This window comes from Phaenicophaeus curvirostris, chromosome 3 (genome assembly GCF_032191515.1).
Source record: "Phaenicophaeus curvirostris isolate KB17595 chromosome 3, BPBGC_Pcur_1.0, whole genome shotgun sequence".
Lineage (NCBI taxonomy): Eukaryota > Metazoa > Chordata > Aves > Cuculiformes > Cuculidae > Phaenicophaeus > Phaenicophaeus curvirostris.
This window is the reverse complement of record NC_091394.1, coordinates 48,990,833-49,005,002: the sequence shown is the minus strand read 5'-3', so window position 1 is coordinate 49,005,002 and position 14,170 is coordinate 48,990,833.

The window sequence follows — 14,170 nt, the reverse complement described above, 5'->3', positions numbered from 1 at the left end:
GTGTATATCTGCCTGTTTTACAGATAGTTCTAGATTCCTCAACATAAGAAGGGTTTGGAACTGTTGGAATGGGTCCAGAGAAGGCCTACAAAGATGATCAGAGGGATGGAGCACCTCCCACACAAGGACAGGCTGAGAGAGTTGGGGTTGTTCAGCCTGGAGAAGAGACGGCTTCTAGGAGACCTTATAGCGACCTTCCAGTACCTGAAGGGGCTACAAGAAAGCTGGTAAGGGACTATTTGTAAAGGCTCACGGTGATAGGACAAGGGGGAATGGGTTTAAACTGGAGAGGGGCAGATTTAGGCTTGAAATAAGGAGGAATTTCTTCACCATGAGAGTGGTGAGACACTGGAACAGGTTGCCCAGAGAAGTTGTGGATGCCCTATTGCTGGAGGTGCTCAAGGCCAGTTTGGATGAGGCCTTGGCAGTAGGGGTACTAGATGATTTTTAAGGTCCCTTCCAACACTAACTATTTTATGATTATATGATTTTTCAGGCATTCAGGCAACAATGAAGACATGGCAGTTGGGTAACAAACTAGCTGTACCAATCTTATAATTTAAAGTGATCTAGTTCAGATATTCTAGCTGTCACCTGCATTAATAATACCTCCCAGCTTTAGGTTGTCCACTTTTTACCATTCTCTAGAAGTCCTTGAGTGTATTTTCAGTCTTCTAACATGCAGGAAAATAGTTTAAGTTGCAAATTCATTTAACAGTTCTGCTACACTTAGCAAGTTAAGTTGCTTTTGCTGGAAACCGCTTTATGTAACGCATCAGATGAGGTGGAATCTGCAGGGCATTTTAGCAAGTATAGTCACAGAGGCTGTGAAACAGAATGTTGGCCTCAGGGCCTGACTAGTGGGAATTAGCAGTCTCAGTGAAGTTAACCAGTACAGTAATAGCCAGCTAAGAGAAGAATTTGTAATGGGAATAATTTACTTCCTTTCATAAAATAAAAAAGAGTTAGTTCCATCATGAGGAAGAGTTTAAAAAAACTTTTATTACATTTGTGAAACATCACAAATGTTTTGTTCGCACATCGGGTTATGAACATACATAGCACACTTTTACAGACCAATGTATGTAGCTCTGGAAGAGCTCTGGAAGAGCTACTGCTTTTCAGTATAGGAATTAGCTACAACTTCACTGTTCCCCTTTATTAGCACAATTTACTGCCAATAGCAGCTGTTGAAATGAGGCTTGTATCTTGAAGTCCAAGAATGTCTCTGCTACTCAGAAGATCAGAAAGGTAAAAAGCAGACTTCATACAGCAGTCTTTAATGTGAATAAATGTGAAAATACACATTTTAAGTTAATAGAATGACTTCTATGATTTCAAGCAAAACATGACTATTCAAAGAATTTGAATATATGGACTTAAACAGGAGGTACTCAAGGAATTTTGATTTGCAGAATATGAAGGCTGTTCACTGCTGCGAAGATCAGTATGACTGTGGGCTATATTCAGAGCAGTCTTAGACAAAACATGGGCCATTGTTAGATCTGTTTGGAAGCTATAAAAGGAACCCATAGGCCTGCTGGGAGAAGGGATATTCCTGGACTTGTGTATGAGTAAGCTGTCTCAGCAGCTCCCTGTTCCTTGCCCTTCCCAGCTTATAGATGGCTTAAAGAATGGTATAGGGGGGCATTGGAAGTCAGTTCCTTAGCACTTATACATATCCACAGCATTTCTGAGTCTTTGCCACTTGCCCTGCTGACTGCCATACTCACTCTGCCTCATGATTTGGCCTTGACGATTTTACTCTCTTGTGTCATTCCTGCTCTGAATGCATCCTTTTATCATTTCCCTGCTTTCCAATGGCAGTTCAATCAGCTTGGAGACAGCGATTTCTTACCATTTTGCTCAAATACCAACTCCCTGTATGTTCTACCTTCTTAGATAAGCTTTCATAACCCACATTGTTTCTGATGTATTATGGAATGTTGCAAAATTTGCCTTACTGCAATATCAGAAAGAATATTAGTTATGTGGACATGGTAGATGAGATATCAGAAAAGAAAGACCTGTTTCTGAATGTGCTGAGCACAAGTCTTATGAGGAACAGATGAAGGAACTAGGATTGTTTGGAGAAGAAGAGACTGAGGGGAGACCTTACCCTCTACAACTACATGAAAGGAGGTTGTAGTGAGGTGGGTGTTGATCTCTTCTCCCAAGAAACATGATAGGACTAGAAGAAATTGGCTTCAAGTTGCACCAGGTGAGGTTTAGTTTGGATGTTAGAAAAAAATTTCTTTGCTGAAAGAGCGGTGAAGCACTGGAAGAGGAAGCCCAGGGAAGCAGTGGAGTATCTATCTGTGGAGGTGTTCAAAAAAAATGTAGACATAGCACTTAGGGACATGGTTTAGTAGGCACAGTGGTGTTTGGCTGAAGGCTGGGCTGAATGATCTTAGAAGTCTTTTCCAACTATAATGATTCTATGATTCTATGAATTCTGAGGCAAATACCTACCTATCAGTCATCAAACCCAACAGTCGGTTAATTAGTCTGATGTGGCGAGTTTGCCACCTTAGCAACTGGCATCAGTGAAGAATCTGAATATGAAATACAGCCCAGGTTTCAAGTACCTTAATCAAAACCACAAACTGTTCACTTTCACCTGCTTGAAGTTTAACCTGCACTTCTAACTTCCCTTCGTAGCCCATAGGTACATGGGCTTGTAGGGTAACAAGGCAAATGCATGGTATGACCACCATGTAGCAACATCCTTTTTAAGGAGAACAAGAATGATCACTATAATCAGTTGCTCCTAGAGTATTTTGTAAAATTAACTTGCTTTCAAGGCTTTCAGATACTGGCGTATCATCAAATATTACCATGTGTTTGAGTAATTCACAGAGACTCCCAAGTCTCTATTAGAGAAAGTGTCCAATACCAAGACATCAAAAGCCCTTTGGTGTGGCTCTACAGGCTGACGTGAAATGAAGAAAATTACATGCAAGCTTATGCTCAGAAATCACAAATGTGACAGCTGAAGAAATTAATCAGACTAGCTTGGGCAGTGGGGAGAGAAAGACTTCCTCGTTGCTGCTGCATTTTGCAGAGCCTTACACTGGGACTTTTCGTCCATCAGCAGCATAGACAAGTTTTCATTCACACTTCCTAGCCTGCAGCTGTCAATTTGGACGTAACTCAAGGCCTTAGTTTGTAGAAGCTGTTTAAATATCACTCTGTTATGGCAGTGTAATGGGAAAAAATAGTTAAGGCCTCAAGTCTCCCAAATTAACATATTACAAGGGTTACTGGCAACTCATACAAAAACATTTGTATGGTATCCCTCCTGTGTGTCTAAATAAATCCAAATTATTTCAATTACTCAATTTAAAGGAGAGATCACATGAAAATTGGGATGAAGTTAAGTTCAAGGATGTTTCCAATTATAAAAATAATCAGCTTATACTTGTAATGTTAAGACCGCTACACTTGACATGATGAACTGAGGTACATTGAAAATCCACTGTGTGCCAAAGAGCACACAGTTATACTGAAATGAGTTTGGAAATTACTGCCCCTTAACCGAATGTTGAACTGCATGAGCAGAAGTGAAATTGCCAAGTGAAAATAGCTTTTCCATTCCAGGACAAGGGCTTAACCTACTAAAAGGCAGCTGAGTTTGTAGCTAAACCACTATGCAATGCTCACATGAACTGACAAGGCAGCTCCTCCAGATAATTACCTCACAAACTACCTCAAAATCTTTCCAGGATTAAGTCTCTTTTGGGAGCCAACTCACCTCCCTCTGGTTACCCAACCATGGCTCTAGGCAGGGACATATGGTACCCTGGGGAATGGACTGTGTCAGCCCCACTTAAGTAAGCTCAGGACTACACAGCTTTGGGACATCCTTGCCTATGTGAAAGAGCAGCTATTTCCATTCTGACACAGCTAACATGAATATAACAGTGATTCTGCTGTAGGAAATCATTCCTTCTTCTGAAGACCAGTCCAGCCAGATGAGAGGTGGCCTTGTAGACAAGATACACTTGGACCAGAGTCAGGATTCAATTTCTAGCTGTCCTACAGATTTCCTGCCTGGAGCTTGGCTAAGTTGTTCAGTCAGTTCAGCCCTCACATTAATTTCCTGTGTTTGTAGGACACGTAATCGTTCTCCCCTTATTCTTAGGGGAATTCTGGGGATAGATACATTGAATGCTGATGTGGTTCTCAGATGTTATGGTGGAAAGAAGAAAAAGATTACACAGACCATCAATTAAAGCCAGTATTCAGGACTAGCCTTTACTTTGTAAAGCAAGGCTACACTAATGGCTAATTCAAACCCATCCTAATAGATGTTCATTATAAAACACCTCCCTCCCCAAATTAAGTGCCCTATCTACTGGAAGACAACAGCTGAAAGCAAAAACCACAATGAAATATGTTGATAGCAGAGCTTGGCATAAGAAACTGGCAGCAGAGAAACTATGCTAACGCAGTCGCTGTTGTCTCCAGTTGCTGCAGAGAACCAAGAATTTATTAATTCACATTGTTCGGCTCTATAGATCTGGTGTCAAAACACAGCAAAAAGATGGTTGCAGTTTGTTCTATGGACCTTGCTCGCTTTACCTTTCATATAGGCAATTATGATCATGGATGCATTCTTTCATATTTCGCACTGATGTGAGAACATGAAGTTTGAGCGGTTGCCCTTATAACAATAATAATAAAACTCTGGATATTTCCAGGTAGTTCACATAAATCATGTATGGGAAGAATGAACCAGACAAAGTGAAAGGAAGCAAACTTGGTAGGGAATAGCTGAGATGACTACTAAGTAAATTTCAACTATAGTGTTTAACTTTAGTGAGAAAAGCAAAGGAATTTGGCACCAGCTCCAAAGATTATGCCATAGTCACATTAAACAGATAGCAATTAGACAAAAGCCCAGAAAACCTGTACATACTCTTACATGTTCTCTGGTTGCCATACCAATTCACATCAGTTCCTAGTGGTGCTAAGGCTTGCAAGGAACTAACAAATATTCAAGACTTGTTTCTGGTTTTTAATTCCCAACTGAATTGCTCAGTAGCATAAAGGGTGGAATAACAGTTGATCAAGCATACTGTTTTCTACTCATTTTATAGAAAATATAACACACCTTGTAAAACTTCTTGTTGATTTTTTTTTCTGCTCCACAGGCAATCCAAAGAATTATCTAGCAGGGTGTGCAGAGCACTAAAGAAATGTGCATACTGTACATCTGGGGTTTTAAGAGCGCTGCTAAATAAAGCATGTTGGGAACACAGATTCTGAACTGAACTTCCAAGTTCACTGGAAACCACACTTTTTTTTTAAAAAAATCCACTCACATTTCATACTAAATGTTGGCTGCCTTCCTCATGCAAGCATTACTGTCCTTTTATGTATTTTTTTTAGAAACAAACTTTAAACTTAAGGGAATACAGGTGCAGAATGTGTGTAAAGGTCCTGTAGCAAATGTATTTAATGGTACTCTGAATAACTAGTTCAACCTGAACTCTGAATATGTGAAGGAATGGTATCAACGTTACAATGCAGTACTAGCTGAAGTCAGTGTATTATTATTGAAACTAAAAAAACCCTCTCCAACCTTTGAAACTGTTGCATGTTTGGAAAAGTTGGCACCTTAATCCATGAGAATTTAAACTTAGTTGGTTTAGTTACACACTCTATTGCTTCCTTTATTTCTCATTTTCAGTTTGCATCCAGAATCTGGGAATAAGGAAATTCAGAATCAAATACATTGAAGGATTCTATTGACATTTATTTTTCTGTCAAACTTTCATAAAGAGAGCTGAATAACTGATATGAAGTGGTAGGAATTCAGGAAATAGAAAGGAAATGAAAAGCTGAAATTGCCATTCTTCCCATATTGTACTTTTGACCATACTTACGCTGAGTTACAATGACTATAGCAACATCCAGACTAGGTTTGAATCAAGTAGATCAGGAGCTATAGGAAGCAGAGCAGTCTGGTCTGTGGGAATGAGTATATCTTGGCAGCATATACTTGAGTAAAGCATCCCAAAACATGGACCTAGCTGCTTGAATTTTTCAGCAGAAATGCTTCTTGATGAAAAAATGCAGTAGTTTAAATAAGATGAGTTTCTCAAGCAGCACTTCTCTCCCACACAAGGGAGAATTTTAATCCCTACAAAAAAGTGGAATATCTGAAAATTACACCACAGTTCCTCTTCAGGTCTTTGCCATCCTGTATTCACAGAGTTCCTGGATGAGCATTTTATGATATATAACATACCGTGAAAGCCCCGTGCTGCACTGCAGCACCCAGAGTAAGCCAGCAGATGTGACATGTCAGGAAACACACAGGGCAAATAATTCAGTCCATAGCAGTCAATGGAGGAAAATTTCCAAATCAAAATGTGTGACTTCTATCTAACTACTTATTTTCATTCAAATATTTTAGTTTGAAAAACTAATTTTCCAGTTTATTTTTGGCCAAACACTGGTGAAAAAATATTAACAGCCTTTTCTCTGGAAGCCTCCCTGGATATATAAGACACTTTCAATCTTCCAGAAGATAATCCTGGAAGTGGGGTACCTCTGCAGACCTGAATGGAACTTCTGGCACAGAAGGATAAAACTCTTGGTAGTACATCTACTTTGGTAATGTCCAGTACTGCTCTGTGTTGCTATATATTGAGATTTTCTACCATGATTCAGGATTAGAAGGAGGAAGAAAAAAAAGAAATGTATATAAATAAATATATTTAATCTAATGGTTTTTAATAGGTAATAACACAACATAGTAGCAAAAAGTAATATTCATCATTATTTTTTCTGGGCCAATCTTTTCTTATATAAATCTTGTTGTGGTTTGAGTTAAAGTAGGATTGGCTTCTGACTCTTAACTCAGTTGCTGTAAGTAACTTCATTCTCTGAAAACTAACTGCATGTTTGTGAGACAGTGTTCTTCTCTAAAGTGACAACACAGGGCACTGGTTTGCAGGAAGGCCAATGCCTACACTTAGCCAAGGCTGCCTCGAGCCGGCAGGAGGTAGCTGCACCTGCGGGAAGGGGCAGATAGGCCAAGTGACCCTAAACTGACCGACAGAGTATTTCATCCAATATATGTCATACTTGGTATAAAATTGAGAGATCACAAAGGTCTCATGCTCTTCTATGATAGCCAGCATCCACTGAGGTCCTTGCTTGCCTGGTTGCTTCTGATCTCAGATCTTTGTGCTCCTGAATCCAGCTTCTGAGTCCAGCTCCCTCCTAGCCGTGGACCCATTCCCTCGTGCCTGCTCTGCAGCACTTGTGGTGATGTACAGTCATTGAGGGGTGGGGGCATGATCTCATATATTTGTATATATTTTATTACTTTCTTATTATTTTCATTATTATCATCTTTTCATTAAAGCTGTAGTTTTAGTCTCCAACCTATAAGTCTTTTCCCTCTCATTTCCCTCTCCCCTTTCCCTGCAGGGTGTGAGGGGGGAAGGGATGTTGGAGGCATGGTTTTAACTGCATGGGTTTAGCTGCCGAGTTTTGCCAGGTGGGGCTAAACCATGACAAAATGTGCATCTGCAAATATCCTGCCATTCTGCACCCACCTTTATTTTGACCCTAGATGCATATTTGGAACAAGATATAGATTGCTTCTGGATGATTAATGCAGCAGTAAACTGGTATCCATAAACTAGAATTTACAATTTCAGCATCACTGTCTTACAGAAAGAACTTTCTTATTACATCTCTCCCCTCATGGGTAAGTTTATCCTACTCTGAAAATAAAACCGCAATGCTTTTTTTCATAAATCAGTGGAAACAAATTTATCTTAATTTGTGATCAGCCCTCAGCTTTGCCTTACCGCCACCGTTTTCCTGCAATGCAGCATTATGCAGTAGTGAAGAGGAAAGTGTCTGGGAAAGATGTAGAAGCAAAATCATCACTGCCTGTATAATGGACCTGGAAGAGTTAGGTTAGGTCTGGTGCATCTGTTCAAAGCACAAAATATAGAAGTATAACACTCAATACAAATATTTTGTCCGGCTTTCTCTCAAGGCCTACGTGTGTAACTGTAAGCAACATTATACATCCCAAAATAACTCTACCACATTTCATCTGGAATAACATTAATTTACACCTTTTCAGAATAACAATAAGCTTTTTATTTCTTCCTAGGAGGTAGCAGAAAGCTACCAGAAAATGAGAAAAAGTATACAAATAATATCAAGCTGAACCAAACTCCTCACCTCAGCTAACTGTAATATGAGATAAATTTTTCTAATCCGCATATGAACATCTCATGTCTTGGCAAAACTGTTTCTAGATATACCAAGGCATATATTTCCCAGAAGATAAATCCAGGCTGTTTTAGCTAAATCTGACAACAATAAACTGTCCAAAGCTTTCACAATATTTCACAGGAAGCTAAGCATATGCAACTCTCTCTGGCAATAGGATGCTGCTTTATGAAGGAAGATAAAGTCCCTCCCGCTGCTGACAGTTTGAGAATACCCCTCAAAGTCAAGGAAACCAGAAGTTCTAGAAGAAACCAGCAATTATCAGACTTCTGAGGTTCATGCTGTCTGTGAAAGAGACATCCCCATTTCTCATCTGTGAAGTTTCTGCAGGTTAAGGGCACTGTGCTTCTGAAGAATTTTTGTGTTTTCATTGGCACTCTTACTGCTCACACTTTGTTTAATTCACAGAATCACAGAATAACCAGGTTGGAAGAGACCCACCGGATCATCGAGTCCAACCGTTCCTATCAAACACTAAACCATATCCCTCAGCACCTCGTCCACCAGTCCCTTAAACACCTCCAGGGAAGGTGACTCAACCACCTCCCTGGGCAGCCTGTTCCAGTGCCCAATGACCCTTTCTGTAAAGAATTTTTTCCTAATGTCTAGCCTAAACCTCCCCTGGCGGAGCTTGAGGCCATTCCCTCTTGTCCTGTCCCCTGTCACTTGGGAGAAGAGGCCAGCACCCTCCTCTCTACAACCTCCTTTCAGGTAGTTGTAGAGAGCAATGAGGTCACCCCTCAGCCTCCTCTTCTCCAGGCTAAACAACCCCAGCTCTCTCAGCCGCTCCTCATAAGGCCTGTTCTCCAGACCCTTCACCAGCTTTGTTGCTCTTCTCTGGACTCACTCCAGAGCCTCAACATCCTTCTTGTGGTGAGGGGCCCAGAACTGAACACTCACCAGTGCCGAGTACAGAGGGAGGATAACCTCCCCGGACCTGCTGGTCACACCATTTCTGATACAAGCCAAGATGCCATTGGCCTTCTTGGCCACCTGGGCACACTGCTGGCTCATGTTCAGTCGGTTGTCAACCAACACCCCCAGGTCTTTCTCCTCCAGGCAGCTTTCTAGCCAGACTTCTCCTAGTCTGTAGCACTGCACAGGGTTGTTGTGCCCCAAGTGCAGGACCCGGCATTTGGCCTTGTTAAACCTCATGCCATTGGACTCAGCCCAGCGGTCCAGCCTGTCCAGATCCCTTTGCAGAGCTTCTCTACCCTCCAGCAGATCGACACTTCCACCCAGCTTAGTGTCGTCCGCAAACTATTCATATCAATCTCCAGAGTATCCCTATGCACATAAGTTTCTTGCTTAAACCAACATAACTGCAGCCATGCAAACTCACTGTTATACAAAATACACCAACATAAAGAGACTTCCATTTCTACCCTAATGCCAGATTCCCAATATTCATATTCCTATTCCTTGGGCATAGCCTTGATAATAGACAGGACTGTAACACACTGCCTTACTGGGAAAATTACTTAAATGTCATTTGCCCTGTTTTTTACCTCCTAAAATGGATCTGAATTGTTACAGTCTTACTCAGCCCAGGAAAACTTTCAAGAATTCAGGAGCAAGCAGTGAGAATTGATCATTGCCTGCTAGCGTTTCCCCACTTCATGTGCCATTTAAAATCTTACTGTTATGAGATCAAACATTCAAATCTGTTTTAAATGCTGGCCCGAGTAGCAAAGAAAGTTCTTTGGGGAAATTGAAGGATTGGAGGTATTTTGACTTCTATTTTTCCTTGAAAGCCATATTTTTAATTAAATAGATAAATTTTCCTGAATAAGCCCTTCCATCTTCTCCCTAGCTATTTCATTGCAAGAGAACTGCAAACCAGATAAATCCTTGGAAGAAGCAGAGGACAGCACAGTCTCCTTGTTAACCCAACACAAGGAGTCACATGGCAAAAAGTCACCAATGTAGCGCAAACCAAATGTCTGACTTTGCACTCCTGTAACACATGAGAAAATGCTAGCAAACAAGTCTTCATCTCACACAGTCTCCAAACCATTCTCTAAGAGATGCATAGTAATGGTTTTCATCAGGTACATATCTGTTTAAACTCACTCCTTTCCTTTTCCCTCGTTTTCTAGAGGGAAACAAGCATAAATATCCAATACACTAAACAACAACTCCTCTCCCTCCAGATTTCATCTGGATTTCATCACTCCTCCAGAAATAATCCAAAATAGGGTTGAATGATGTTTTGTGTTCTTTCAGAACAAATTTTTTTTACCAGAATGTTTTCTAGTTTCTCAGATTATGAATTGCTGTTACAGTCCCTTGCGTTGTGCTTATTGATGATAGCTCAGTTTGTCTGTGGTTTCTAGGTACCCGGGCTGCACTTCAAAGAGGCCAGCTGCACTTTTCAGCGGTGGGTTTTTATGGTTGACAGGTGTAGTCCCCAGGCTTGCTGTTCCAGCCTGGCTGCCCTTTCTCTGTCAGAATTTTTTAGCAGGCAACATAATTTGTTGAGTAATTTCCCCTTCTATCTCGGCTGCCTTTATGGATGCTCACTTCACTGCCTAAATAGGTTATCTTTAATGCTCAATAACATGCTAAATGTACAAGAGTGGACTCCCAAACCAACAGAATATTCAGTAGGGAAGTGGCTAAAGGATTAAAATCATAGATTAAAATCCACAGGTAGGAAAGATGAAATGAAGAGAAGGGCATACAGAGAAGCTTCTAATAAGCAGGGTGTGGCAAAATCCTTCCAGAAATACAGAGCTTGAACAAAATGATTCTGAAATGTTCTGATCAGTTCTGCCACTAGGCACTGTGCAGTTGCTACAATTTTCCATCCTGCAAAATTTAAGCGTGTGCAGAGTGTCCAAAAACTTGGTGATACCTGTGCTTTATTTGGTATCTTAAAGCTAAACATATGTATAAATTACTGCAAAATCAAGACCATATGTGCAAATGAGGGCAACCAGGAGCAGGAAACCTCTCTGAATTAATGAGCATTCCTATGCTGAGATCCCATGAGCATTACCTGTCACTCTTGCTTGGCCTACAGAGCATCCAGGACAGCAGCTGTGGCCAGATGTGCAGCAGTATTCTCTCGTTAAGCAAACAAATGTGCATACATCAGTGTCATCCACAGTGGTTTGATACTCATCAATGTCTCAGCTTGCGATCAATGATATTTTATTTACCAAAGATTTAAAGACAGCGAAGTTGATAACACAGCAAGGGGAAAAGTCACTGATACTTGAAAAAAAGGAGGGATATATATATATTGCTTAAAAATTACGAAAGAAGTAGAATCTGAACGGTGTGACTTACATAAAATACCTACCTGGAATAATCTGAGGGGTCGGTTTCACACCAACTTGCCTTAGCATCAGATCTGTTCTCAACTTCCAAGAATAAAAACTGAAATATTTTGTGAAAGCTCAGAAACGTATGTTTTCTATTTTCCTCTTCAAGATGGCACACTCACCGTGTCTTGCTCAGAAGGGTTTCCTGTTGCTGGTAAGTTCTCTATAGATGCCTCCAAAGTTGTTGACAATTTCTTCTGTGTGTCTGTTGACCATGTAAATAGGGAAAACATTGATAGCGCATATGAAATGTGCCAAAGGACGTTTAGGCTGGATATTAGGAAAAGGTTCTTCACTCAGGGAATGGTGTACCCAGAGAGGTAGTCATGGCACTAAGACTGACAGTATTCAAGAAGAATTTGGACAACTCCATCAGACTCGTGGTATGAATTTTGGAGTTGTCCTATGCAGGGGCAGGAGTTGGACTTGATGATCCTTGTGGGTCCCTTCCAATTCAAGACACTCTATAATTCTATGAAAACATAGCAGAATTTACAGCCAAATACCTGCAACAGAATGATTCTGGGCCCTTTCCTCAGCTGATACTTCAAGAAGTAACCTTTATTTGACAGTGTATGAACTTGAAATATCAGCATGGAGCCATTCACTTTACACCCAGATCTGGATGGCCACTGTTAATTTAGTTACGTGGTCACGTTTCATTTTGTACTTACGTCTCCACAGATGCTGATCCCTTCCTAAAAATAATATTAATTACAAAAGGCTTTCAAAATGAAGAGTTGCTCCTGTATCACCTCTGACTCCACAGAGGAAGAAAACAGCCCCGCTAGACTGACAGCCCAGAACACTGTTAAAATCATAGCATCATAGAATCATTAAGGTTGGAAAAGACTTGTAAGATCGTCAAGTCCAACCATCAGCCTAAAATCACCATGCCTATTAAACCATGCCTCAGAGTGCCATGTCTACATGCTCCTGAACACCTCCAGAAATGGTGACTACACCACTTCCCTGGGCAGCCTGTTCCAATGCTTCACGTCTCTTTTTGTAAAGACATTTTTCCTAATGTCTAACCTGAATGTCCCGTAGTGCAACTTCAGGCCATTCCTTCTCATCCTATCACCTATCACTTGCGGGAAGAGACTAACACCCACCTTGCTACGACCTCGTTTAAGTTGTAGACAGTGATAAAGTCTCTTCTCAGCTTCCTCTTCTCCAGGCTAAACAGTCCGAGTTCCCTCAGCCACTGCTCATAAGACTTGTGCTCCAGCCCCTTCACTGGCTTTGTTGCCCTCCTCTGGACATGTTCCAGCAGCTCAGTGTCCTTCTTGTACTGAGAGGCCCAAAACTGAACACAAGGTGTGTCCTCGCCAGTGCTAAGTACAGGGATATGATCACTTCCCTAGTCCTGCTGGCCACGCCATTTTTGATACAAACCAAGGTGCTGTTGGCCCTCTTGGCTATTTGAGCACACTGCTGGTTCATGTTCAGCCAGTTGTCTGCCAGTGCCCTCAGATCCTTTTCTGTCGGGCACATTTCCAGCCACACTTCCCCAAGCCTGTAGTGCTGCATGCGGCTGTTGTGATTGAAGTGCAAAGCCTGGCACCTGACCTTGTTGGATCTCATACAATTGGCCTCAGCCCATAAATCCAGCCAGTCTAGGACCCTCTAGAAGGACAGAGGCCACCAGATCACATCTCCTCTGTGGAAAATAGTGTTACTATACATGACACAGCTTTTATAAACCATCCCTTTCAAGTAAATGCATGAGTTGTTTTGGTACTTGCAGTCATGTCCAAGTTTGCATCTCCTCATGAGACCTTCTTTTTCTGGCAGCGAGGTAATGGCAGTTGTGGCCCAGCTCTTTCAAGTTTCCAAGACTCAGGGTTGAGACTGAACACTGTTTTTTCCCAGATCTTGATACCATTTCTGAATGCCAACGAATATTCCCAGCAAGGGTATTAGTTAGGGTAAACCACACACAAATCATGTCTAGCAAACTGCAGAGTGTCAGAGAAAGGACAGACATAGTGTGAAGCCTCATGCCAAACATCATTTCCTTTAGCAGCATGGCATAAAGAGAATGTTAAGAAATATGAGATAATGAGTCCAATTCTGTGAGATCTTCTCTGTTCAGAGTATTTTTTTGAGGTCTGAGAATCCAGTGTGTGAACCTCGGTTTTCTAAGAACCTTTTTCTGATACAGGCTAAGACACTTTTCTTGATTCTGTCTCTGTTTCTCTGCTATTCCTATCTACAGCGTGGGAAGAACATCCAATCCCACTTGCCTTGATATAATGAATCATGTACTACAGTGGCTGAAGTAATTTATGTATCCAGGCAGGTTGTACCAAGCACATTTCACTCATGACGACAGAAGGGTGTTCAGCATCTTATAGTAAAACAGACCAGGTGATGCACAGACTTCAGACTTAGGATGATTATAGATAATGGTGAATGCTTAAAAGAAGCCAAAAATAACTGAGTATGCACTTGCCAGATTGCTAAGTGATTTCAAATAAAAGTAGACATTTTTCTGTGAGAAACAATTGAAAAGGTAGATTGAAGCAGGTAGAAGGCATGATAATGTGAAGTCACAGGTTTTGTGGGTG